A 12,829-nucleotide genomic window follows, 5' to 3' on the forward strand; every position below is an offset into this window, starting at 1 on the left:
GGCTTATCTCTCATGTCCAATAATTTAGCCACCATCATAATTGAAGAATCCTAAGAAATTGACATAGTATTTTATATTTGTTGAAAATATGTCTTTGCTTATTGATATAACATTTACACGTTCTTTATTATCATATGCTCTATGTATCTTGATTTGTTTATCTTTTATTCCTATTTTTTTTAAGAATCTACCTAATTTTAAAAATATAACCTTATCAATTGCCTTCAAAATATCTAAGAAATCCAAACAGTCTATGATTACTCATTGCTTCGGCATCTAAGCAAGCTCATGCAATTATCAAATTTAATATTTAAATCTAAAAATCGTTGATTGCTCCTATGCAAAAATATTCTCTTTTATGGGACTGCTTTATTTGCATCAACGTGCATAATTTAAAATGAAAAATCTTTTCCAAATATATTTGAGTTGGACCTTTACTGAATACAGAAAGATAGTTTTTGAAGACGGAAATTGCCTTTGTAGAGACTACGTGTGAGCGCACCATTAATTTATCTTGGTGCAAAACTGCTGGCTGATTTATAATTATACAAGTGTATCTTCAGACTAATTTAAATTTTTTTAGATATTATTCTCTTTATTAAAATTAATAATATTAATAATTTGCCTTTAAAAAAAATAGATATCAGGTAAAAGACATTGATTCAGAGCATCTAACATGCATATAATTTACCTCTCTCTCTCACACACACATTTAAAAGGTGAATTAATGGCTCCAGCTAAGGTGTAAATTGTGGAAAAGTGAAAATATAAAGAAATTACCCTTATGGGAAATTAGATTGCTTTTAAAGAAAAAAGAATTAGATTGCTTTTGAGTAGTGCACCCTATCTTTTGGTTTGTATTCTCGTTTGGTTAAAGCAATTAATTCTCCTTTACATTAGTTGTTGTGGATTTCTTTTACATGCACATTTTTTTGTTTCTCCGAAAATGGTTCCATCTCGTTTAATAGGACATATTAGCTTTGTATTTGAAAAATATAAATATTTGAAATAATACGAGTTTCAATAAGAATTGATAAAGTAAAAGAGAGGAAGAGAAAAATGGATAAAGTATGAAAGAGAAAAAGAAAAAATAATTGAAGTAATGTTAGTGGATTGTGGAGTTTATTTCCTAAAATAAAAAATTTAAAAGTTTCTATTTCTAGAGAACGAATCAAAATAGAAATAGTTTCTATTTTTAAAAGAAGACTAGAGGCAGTAGTATTAAAATCTCTCACTCTTGAAATGTGCTAAACTAGACTTTTGTGAATGCAATTATTCTCATAATCACTCGCTCAAATCCAATGTCTTTGATATTTGATAACTGTCTTTTGTCTAACAAATTAATATTGTGTGGGTCAGCAATAAATGCGGACCTGGACATCAGACACAATATTCGGAAATAGTTTCATTATAGCTTGCAATTATTATTCTCATTCAATTTACTATATATACTGCAAAATATTTTGCTGTCTAAAAGTAATTTACTTTACTCCTCTCTAATATTTTATACGAGGAAATAAATAAATATAATATAATATATCTATGCAGTAATATTTGTTCTAATTCTTTTATCAATATATTAGTATTTTTATGTGATTTGTTAGTCTTTTCTCAGTTGAAGTACTTTAGAAGTTAGAACTGATCAACCAACAAAATCCTAATAAAAACGAATGTCATTATCTTTTTTGTGTAGCAGAAGACTAGGATATCCTACTTTCAAAAGTTTCTAACTTCCAGTCAAATTTGTCTTGTATTGATTTAGAAATAACTCCAACCTCTATGCAATAAATTAATCTGGAATGACACAAATTTTAATATAAAATTAATAAAACAATATGTAAAATAAAAAGATAAAGTGACTAATAAATTAGAGTGGTGCTAAACAACCACATTATAGACAATCACATAAGATTATATTAATAAATTGAAGCATTAATTATATATTATAATATTAATTACAGTTAGTGGATAAATTAAAAAGACGTTTTAACCCTCAGCCTCATTTTTCATTTTTTGAAGCAAAATTCCCTCACTTCTTACTTTTCAAATTTAAATTAAAGTTATGTATTAATTAGACGTTATAGTTCCAATAAAAGTAAAAATTAATACACAATTCTTTTATATAACCACAACATTTTGAAATAATATTACTTAGAGCATCCAAGCTCTTTGGCAAGAACATGGATGTGAGCTGGACCCACATTTATTCATTTGTTTACTCCATGCTCTTCCTCAAGAACACAACACCCACATCCATGCTCTTCTGCAATAGCATGCTCAAGGGTCTCACCATTCTATTATTCAATTTAAATACTTCAATTACTAAAAATATTTTCACAATATTAAAATGCATTAAAAATACTTGAAATACTATTACAAATTACCAAAAAATTAAAACATACATAATTAAAATCCTAAGATATTAAAAATTACATAATTAAATTCATAAAATTAAAAAACCCACTACTCGTGGCCGAATTTCGCTCAAATGTGTTTGATTAGGTCTTTTTGTAGCTCGATGTGGGCTTTGGTATCTCACATTGTAAATCTTCTTTTCCTCTCGCGCACCGTCGTATGCACACCTCGGCGTGGGGAGACCTTGCGGTTGAGCTTCCGGCTTCATCCTCGTCGAAAAAGTTAGCCGCCATTGGTCATTCGTCGTCTATAATCATGTTGTGTAAGATAATACATGTGTACATGATGTCAGAAATATTCTTTTATGTACCATAGCCGAGACGAGGTCTTCACAATGTTGAATCGGGCTTGAAGGACCCCAAAAGCTCTTTCGACGTCTTTCCGAGCAACCTCTTGACGCTGCGCATAAAGAACCCGTTTCGGGTCTTGCGGCATATTGAGCGTCTTCACGAAAGTCGGCCACCTTGGGTAGATACCATCACCAAGATAGTACCCCATGTGGTATGGATGGCGGTTGACGGTTAAGTCAATCACCGATGCTACACCATTCAAAAGATCATTGGAGAGGTTGAAGACTAGAGCATGCTCAATTCGTTGTTGGATCTAGCCGCACCGAAATATGCATGCCAAATCCATAGGCGGTAGTCGGCGACCGCTTCAAGAATGAGCGTTGGGCCGCCGCCTTTGTGGCCGCTTAAGTGTTGCCCCCTCCAAGCATTCTGGATATTCTTCCACCTCCAATGCATGCCATATCCTTGCTAGATGCTTTTGGGGTACAGTATGAGAGAAGAGGAAGTTGCACTGGATCTCATGGAGACAGATTTGTCTGCCGTTTGATGAGGGTGGCTTGGGTATTCGCCGCTTCAGGGAAGTGGCAGTGGCTTTTGGGTTTAAGCTGTGGTGGAGACTTCTCGCTCTGGACTCTCTCTGGGCCTAGTTCATGACCCAGAAGTATAGTAACCTCCTTTGTCATTTGCATACATCCCCTTATTGGTCGCATGATAGTCCTACTTGGCGTCGTTTGCGTCGTATTTGGACATACATGCATGATTATATTCGTTGGTCCTTGGGTGGGGGGAAGATCAGCTTCTGGGATGATGTCTGGCTTGGGGCTAGCCCCATTCGGAGTCTGTGCGTCCCGGGAAATGATCCTCCTCAATCCCAGGCCGTTGCATCATATTGGCATGAGCATGCATGGGATGAGGATATGCCGCATAGTTTGGCTTTCACGTTTGGCGTACCTCCAGATGTGATAGACCAGATCAGAGCTACGCCGATCGAGGTGGGGGTGAAGGATGTGAGGCGGTGGAGTCTGACCAGCCATGGCGAGTTCTCTGTGACCTCAGCCTAGGAGAGCATCCGGACTAGATTGCCGAAGAGACAGATTTTTGGCCTGATCTGGAACCAACGGTTGACTCCTACCATCTAGGTGTTTATTTGGAGGTTACTGTTTGGCAGGCTGCCGGTGGATGAGAAGTTGCAGAGGAGGGGGATTGAGTTAGCGTCTAGGTGTCAGTGTTGTCGGCCTCCTTCGGTCGAGTCTCTCAGTCATGTCTTTTTTTCGAGTCAGTCGGCGGTTTCTGCATGGGAGTATTTCGATGCCTGGTTTCCTTCTTCGCACACACCGATTCAAATGAGCACTGATATTGCACTTAGACTAGGTCACTGGCGGAGGTCTTCTTTCCAGAAGGCTCCCGCCATGCATATTAGTTTTCTTGTTCCCTGTTTAAGTGCTTGGTTTCTTTGGACGGAGAGGAACGACTGCAAGCATGACAGTCGTCCTTTTCGTCATTTACATGTTATTTGGCAGGTCACTCATCACCTGCATGTGCTTGTTCTGGCCGGTAGGATCACCCCGACTCATTGGATGGGATGCTCGCCGTCGGTTGATTTCATGCCTTTCTCCCCAGACAGCGTGTTCTGCGGTCGCTCATGGTCCTATGGCATCACCGTGATGCACCTTGGGTGAAGCTGAACACTGATGGTGCCTTCTCTACATCGACACTGGAAGCGGGGAGGGATGATTGGTTCGTGGTTCTGATGGAGGACTTCTGCGGGCCTTCTATGCTCCGGTAGCTGCATCATCGAGCTTTGAGGCGGAGCATCTGGCTCTGATTCGAGGTTTGGAGATGGCTATGGAGCTTTCTACTCACAATTGGATAGAGCTGGACTCAGCGGCTCTAGTTAGTTTGTTGGCATCTGGACACCTTGGCTCTTCAGATCTTAGACATCATATGGCTTTGATCCGGAGTATGACATCTCAGTAGCAGGTTCGATTCTCACACATCTACAGAGAAGGGAACCGGGCCGCTGACTTTCTGGCAGGTAGGGGGGTCTAGACCCCTACCCTTACATACTTTGATCCAATCTCTGCGCCTCGGTACCTGAAGGCGCTAGTTAGGATGGACAAGCTGGGATATCCTAACTTCTGTTTCCGACGTAGAGATGTGGGTTGAACTTGTTCTCATGTTGATTTGCTTTACCTTATATTCGTCTTTTCCTTTTGTTTATTTAGCCAATCTTTCCCTTTTGATAGCATGGAGGATCCTGGCTTGTGGGACCTCTGGTTTGCATTTTTATGTTCTTGTTTTGGATCTTAGTCACTTTTGGGCTAAGACCAGGTTTTTGGAACATTACATTTTAATCGTATTCACGGGTTGGGGGTCTGCCTAAACCTCCCGCCCACAAAGGACGTTTTTGATTAAAAAAATGCATGCAATCAATGCTGCCAAGCATACCGGGAAATCCTTGGACTGTTTCGTGAAGATGAAGCAACTGTTGACAATCTTCGGTGGTAGGTGCCCGAAGAAATTCCTTACCGAAAGCAGAACGAATGCCGACGCAAAACTTTTTGAGGCATAGGATTCCAGTTGACTCCCCCACATGCAAATACTCGTCTAATATATCAGCCGTTTGCCCGGTTGCAAATTGTCAGATGGCACAAGTACACTTCTGCAACGCAAAGAGACTTTGCCTACCGGTTACATCTGTACGTGATTGGATGTATTTAACACGGGCGGACAATGTGTTGACAATACGCAAATATAAGCGTTTTGACATGCGAACATCTGTACGTGATTGGAAGTAATCTGCCGGAAACCTTGGCTCGTCGGCAAAATAGTCGCTCATGAGCCTTTCGTGGGCTCCCTCCCGGTCACGAGGGATGTAGCGACGATTTGATCTCGTTGGTCGAGGAGGAGGGCCGGAGGCAGCAACGACATAGGCTTCATAGACGGCACAATATTGTTGATAGTATTCTTGTTCTTTGCGCTCTGCTTCTGCAAGGATCTCGTTCGGATCCATTTTTGAATTTAGAGAGTGTTTGAGTGAGAGAGGAAGATGTAGAGCAATTCAAAAGTATGAGAGAAGTATGAGTGAGAGATAATTTGATGTGAAAAATGGATGATGAATGTGTGTATTTATAGATAATTTTGGGATTAATTTTTTTTAAAAAAAATAAAAAAAACTTGAAAAAACGATAATAAAACGACTATATTTTTGGGAATTCAATTTTTTTTTAATTTTTGGGATTATTTTTGATTAAAAAAAAAGAAATTCGAACGAAATTTCTGTTGGCGAATAGGGGAGCGCCACGTCAGTGTGCTCTTCGGCACGACGGTGCTCTTGATATGGAGCAGGGCATTGCCGTCGACATGAGCACAATGGCGAGCAGGGGTCTCGCCACACCGACGGCATGACGGGTTCTCTTGTCAAGAGCACCGTTGTGCATGCTCTTATACTCTATAATGGATGGCATTACCACCTGCGTACGAGAATTTGGAGAATATTTTTATATACTAATGGAAATTAAAAGATGAGAATTTCCATAACTTAATCTACCAATCCAAAAAAATGTGAAATAACAGTTACTCCCTCCATCCCATTGAAGATGACTCACTTGTATTTGTGGTTTGTCTCAACTAAGATGACCCATTACTCAAAACGGAAACACATTTATTTATACTTTATTTCCTCTCTCTTACTTTACTCTCTCCACTCAACATACAAAATAAAACCGATAAAATCTTGTGTCGCTCAAGGAAGGGGTCATCTTCCTTGGAAAGGAGGGAGTACGATGTTTTGAGGTAAAATATTCATATACTAATAAGTAATAACAATTTCCATAACTCATTCCATAACACTCCTACTAGCATTTGGAGAATATATTCGTACACTAATAAAGGTTGTCGATTTTTTTTCTTGCTTAATTGTGATAAACCTATCTATCCGTATATCATATACAGATTGTTATATAGGGAAGCACTATGGTGCCACCATAGATAGAGTAACACCATACCACCAATATAGTCAGTTAGATTTGGATATTCAACGCTCATGATTAAATTTCACGAACAGAGTAGATATTGTTTTCTAATGTATTACGAATTGATGTTGGGGGCATTTTAGTCATTTTATAAATTTGAACTTGAATCAAATCAGGGGTATCCCCAAATAAGCGTTACTTTCTACCTCCCCTCTCTCTCTCCACGCCACCATTACTCTCCTTCAACCATCCACTATTCACAATTGAGAGAAACCCTAAATTCGCAAAATTTTGCTGCCTCCGCCTCTACACCAAGCGGTGATTTCCTACCACCACTACTTCGAGAATCGGCGATTTCTGGCCACCTAATTTCATGAATTCCGAACACCTCTACAATGCGCATTCAAAAATTCATCAAACATGCAGCCACTAAACAACGAAATCAGTCCACAAACTACAAGGTTTTAGATTTTTTCGTCGTCAAGGTATGTTGATCGGATTCCGTTTGGTGTTGATCGGAATAGGTTTCGAGAATGATACGATGTTTGTGTATGTAGATTAATGTATGTGTTTATCGATTTTTATTCTTGTTTCCTTGATGTTGCTGCGAGATTTAAGTATTATTCATTCAATTTATGCCTTGTTTTTTTTAAATAAAAAACACCCAGTGTGGGCGGGGGGTTTAGGTAGACCCCCAACCCGTGAATAGAATTAAGCCATATTGTTCCAAAACATGATCCTAGCCCAAAAGTGACTATGATCCAAAGCAAGAGAGAAGATAAAAGGACTAGAGACCCCACAAGTCGGGTACCTCCATGCTATCAACACTAAGCTAGAATCAAAATGAACAAGTGGAAGAGATAAGTGCAAAATAACGAGAACTACCATAAAACCAAAATCAATCCACATCTCTGCGTCGGAAGAGAAAGTTAGAATATCTCAGCTGGTCCATCCTAACAAGCACCTTCAGATATCGAGGCGCAGAAACTGAATCGTAATAGGTCAGGGCAGGGTCTGGGCCCCCCTCTCTGCATGGAAATCGGCAGCACAGTTTCCCTCTCTTTAGATGTGAGAGAATATAACCTACCGTTGAGAAGCCAAACTGTCAAGATGACTGAAGAGAGGTATTTTTTTATATCGCGTGTGCACAGAAATAGATCACTGCAAGCGCTTGGTCAAGACACCACGCTCCTTAAATCCACTAGAGCACAAGGTCTAGGAACTTAAGAGAACATAAAGTGCTTGGTCGTTGGACACACATCGACTCCCCTTCAAAAAAATATAAATCCCTCAACCCGAATACTATGAATTAGTATAGGGAAGTGGGGTCGATCCCACAGAGATGGACTCGCAAAGTAGTGCTCAGAGACTTTGGACAGACAAATGGCTGCTGCCACGCAACAAAGGGTTGAGAATTTTAAACTAACTCTAGACCTAGGCAGAAAATGTAAATGCTAGACCTAGGACATGTTAAACTTGTAAATTCAGATTTCGACAACAAGAAACATAACCACTTCCTAGACAGTGTAAACAACTACCTAATCTAGCTAAACAGAATATGACTGAAAGTGGGGACCATAATTCCAAAAATGGCAAGTACGGAAAGAACTGCAGATTAACAAACTCTGACGCTAGCTCGCAGCAAAATGCATCCTCTCAACCAAATTAAACTTGCAGATGAACAAACAGAGCAAAAAGCGAGATTCGAACAGAATATAGAGATTTGGTCGTCGTTATCTTGCTGCAACTCGGAAACACATCAGATCTGCGTACACTAGACGGAATGAAAGAAAAACACGTAAACTAAGCATGAAAATCAGATCGAAACTACTCAGATTCACGTCATAATACTTGATCCACTCCGGATCCAAGACATCCGAACCCAACAACCAACAAATCCAGCAAATCCAACCAAAATTCCTCCACAATCCAACTCCAATCTCCCAGATCTGACCATTAACCTACAATAACTCAGTAAACAGCTGCGAAACGCATCCAACTCAGACAATTTAAAAACTCCAAAATCTCAATAAGCGAAACGATCAAACCAGAAATCAACACAATCGCCATAACGGAAAATCAAACTTGCATTTAAAGCAGAAACTATTCGGTGAAAACAGCGAACCGAGCTTCGAACAACGAAGCTCGGCAGAGTAAGCAAAATGCGGAAAGCGGAAAATAGATTGTTTCTTCGCTCCTAACAAGAGCGGTGTTACACCATATCGGAAGCTAAGATGAAACCCGAACGTGCGAACTGAGATCTCCTCAAAACTAGTATCAAGTGTGTGTGTGGGAAAGTGAACTAAGCAACAGGCTGTGGTGAGGTCTCCCCCGGGAAGATCCCTCCAGCTTGCATGCTTCTGCCTTTTATAGATGCGGACATAGCCCTTGAGTCTTCGTAGAAATCCCTATTCTACCCTTCAACTCTGGAGCTTCCTCCGTCGAGCAATTCTCTTCATAATCGTTCACTAAATCGCCAGTTCCTCGACCTTGTGATTTTTTGGTCTTCTTTCCTGGACCTGGCGAATTCCTTCACACACCTGGCTTAAAACGTGCGTTAGTCCTAGTAAAATCACGAATTAAATCCCTAGACCCATGCATGAAATTAGCCTTATCAATGACAGTAAAGTAACCAGAGCCAAACTGTCAAGATGACAGTAAAGTAACTAGAGCCGCTGAGTCCAGCTCTATCCAGATATGTGTAGAAAACTCCATGGCCATCAAAAACCCCGGATGAGAGCCATAAGCTCTGCCTCGAAGCTCGACGATGCAGCAACAGTAGCACATAAGGCCCACAAAAGGCCTCCATCAGATGTACGAACAAGGCCTCCACCTCCCGCCTCTAGTGTCGATGTAGAGAAGGCTCCATCAGTGTTCAGTTTCACCCAAGGGGCATTAGGGGGATGCCAAAGGACCATGAGCGAACGCATGCTGTCTGGGAGAAGACGACATAAAGTCAACCGACGGCGAGCATCCCCTCCAGTGAATCGGGGAGAGCCTGACGGCCAGCACAAAGGTGTGCAGATGGTGAGTAACCTGCCAAATAACATGAGAGTGATGGAAAGGGCGACCGCGACGCTTTCGGCCGTTCCTCTCCGTCCAGAGAACCAAACAATCAAACAAGGAACTATAAAACTAATATGCATGCGGTGAGCCCTAGTGAAGGACTTCCGCTAGTGACTTAGTCTAAGTGTAATATCAGTGCTCGTGTGAATCGGTGTGTGCGAGGAAGGGAACAATGTATCTAAATGCTCCCTCACAGAAATATCCGACCGACTCAAAAGAAAAACATGACTGAAGGACTCGACAGAATGAGACTGACAACACAGACACCTAGACGCTAAGGAAATATTAGTCTTTGTTTGCTAGATTTATTGTTTGGATCTGAGGTCTATGTGAGATTTTGGTTAATGTTTTGAAAAACCTAGAAGACCGAGCTACGCTCGGTTAGGAAACCCTAGATCAGTGAGCTACACTAACCAAGCGATGTGCCATCGATTTTTAATCAATTAATTGCATTTTGTGGATGATTTGGTTGTCGATTAGTTGCTGTATTGTATACACCGCATTTTTTGGATGTTGTTTGTTTGGTTGACAATATTTGATTGATATTCTTAGTTTAATGCAGTGGGAGAATAATTAAAATGGAAAGGAAAAGAAGGACAAGGACAGAGCCGGATGAGGAAGAGGCTGGCCAGAGCACTAGTAGAAGGAACATGGACGAGGAGGAGGCTAAAGCGAGCCATAGTCGAAGGAATATGGAGGAAGAGGTTGAACAAAGCGGGAACATAATGAATGTAGATGAAGAAGAAACAGAGATGTATCAGACACAGTTTGTACAACACAGTTTGTACAACACAGTCTATTACTTAGAAAATGTTTGCATGCTTAAGATAAAATCTAGTTAAGGAATACGTCACTACAACAATTTGTTATTAGGTGCACTGCAATTCATAAAGCCGTGTACTGCAATCTTGGCACAAAATAAATTGTTCTCGTCAACAAACACTAATCACTAAAATAGAATGCACCCCGAAAAATTAGTAAAGTAATAGATTGAAGAAAATAGTGTAGTATGCAATCATTTCATTAAACTACATCAGGAACAAAAATTATTAAAATAATATGTAAACTGCAATATTGTCATAGTAACACTACAATATTCGATGCATAACCCTGCAATCAGCTAATGTAAAAATTAGTACTTAAAAATGATTGAAGTACAACAAAATGAACACCAATTCCTAGAGTCATGGTGACCCAATTCTCCACATGTTTTACACCGATGTAATGATTTGATGTTCAAATTTACACCGACGTAATAGATTGAACAAATAATGTGGTGTGCAATCATTTCATTAAACTACATCATGAACAAACCTTATTAAAATAATATGTAAACTGGAATATTGTCGTAGTAACGCTGAAATATTCAATTAATAACACTGCAATCTGGTAGTGTAAAAATTTGTGCTTAAAAAGGATTGAAGTCAAACAAAATGAATTTCTGTTTTCCCTTTTGTCTACCACAATTCCTAGAGTTATGGTGACTCAATTCTACACATTTTCTACATCGATGTAATGGTTTGTTGTTCAACATTATAGCCTTCTCCTTGATGGACAAACGACTAGCAGAATCACTTGCCGAACCTCTGGTCTTCACAACTGCTGGTGTTTGTACTTCAACAACCGCCGGCTTTTCAACAAAATATAAATCTCCAACTCTTTTACCCTTGTGTGCTGAAGATAGTTCAGGGACTATTGTCAAAAGACTCTTCCCAAGCAATATGTAATCTATAATTAGGTGAACAACAATATGTATTACATAAAACAATAGTTGATTAAAAAGTTTGTACAATATATGAGTTTGCATTTTATCACTACCCTCACTTGTTATATATATATATATATATATATATATATATATATATATATATATATATATATATATATATATATATATATATATATATATATATATATATGGATTAATTAAATAAGGAAGATGATAAAAAAAATATGATCAAAATCTTTTGGTGAGATCATTGATTAAATGAGCAAGTTGATAAAAAAAATATGATCAAACATTTCAGGAATAACTCATTGATTAAATAAGCAAGATGATACAAAATTATTAATATATATTTTGGATTTTATTGATAGCTGAAAGCTCGCCTAAATCAAGACTCTAAGTATATCTCTAGCTCACATGTAGATTAAAATATATAGGGTTCACTCACTTGACCAAGATGAAACGATCAATAGATCAAGTAGGTTACTAACTAGTCGTTGGGTGTGCAAACTGAGAGACTTAGGGCTTTCAAGACCTTAACCCACAATACTATATACTAGTAAAGGGAAGTAAGGGTCGAATCCCTCAGAGATAGAGGCGTGTCGAGTTGTGTTCGGGACATTTGGGAAAATTTGGCTGCTGCCACGCTTCACAGTGGGTTAAGTTTAAGACTAAGGAACTGAACTGATCAAGTCACTAAAACTAATGGATCAACTAAACTAAACTAGAACAAAGTAAAAACATATTAGAGTGATCAACTAGACTAACACACTAAAGGTATTCCTGTAAAAGTAAATCGGGACCACTGACTCTAAACATGCGCAATACAATAAAGCTGAAATAGTGGAAAAGGTGACAGAGAGGTTATGCTAATGAACTATGACCTTCTTCTTCTACAATCGACCAAAAGGAAATTAACTTAGTAACGACTACAGATCTAAAAAGTACCTAGCGCAAAACAAGAGATACGACTAATCTAAACCAGATACATGCAATTCGAACGAAAAGAAAACATATCAAAAGTAAAATGCTACTGCACCATGCAAACTAACATCTCAAACTCGAATCTAAACATAAACTAACCAAATCGGGCAGATCTAAACATTTAACACAGAACATAACAAGATCGATCAACGAAAACTAAACATAACTAAATCTAAGCAAGCAAGCTAAAACTCAGAAAACATCAGATCCAACCCAGCGTGCTTCAAAAACTTCATTTCATAGAAAACTTCAACAATTCCAGCTCGAATCCAAAATTTCAACAACAAACTCAAAGATCAAACGATAAAACTACTTGCATACGAATTAACTAAGATCGAACTTCAAAAGCAACAGTAGAATTCAGAGTTTAAACT

This window comes from Salvia splendens, chromosome 3 (assembly GCF_004379255.2).
Source record: "Salvia splendens isolate huo1 chromosome 3, SspV2, whole genome shotgun sequence".
Classification (NCBI taxonomy): domain Eukaryota; kingdom Viridiplantae; phylum Streptophyta; class Magnoliopsida; order Lamiales; family Lamiaceae; genus Salvia; species Salvia splendens.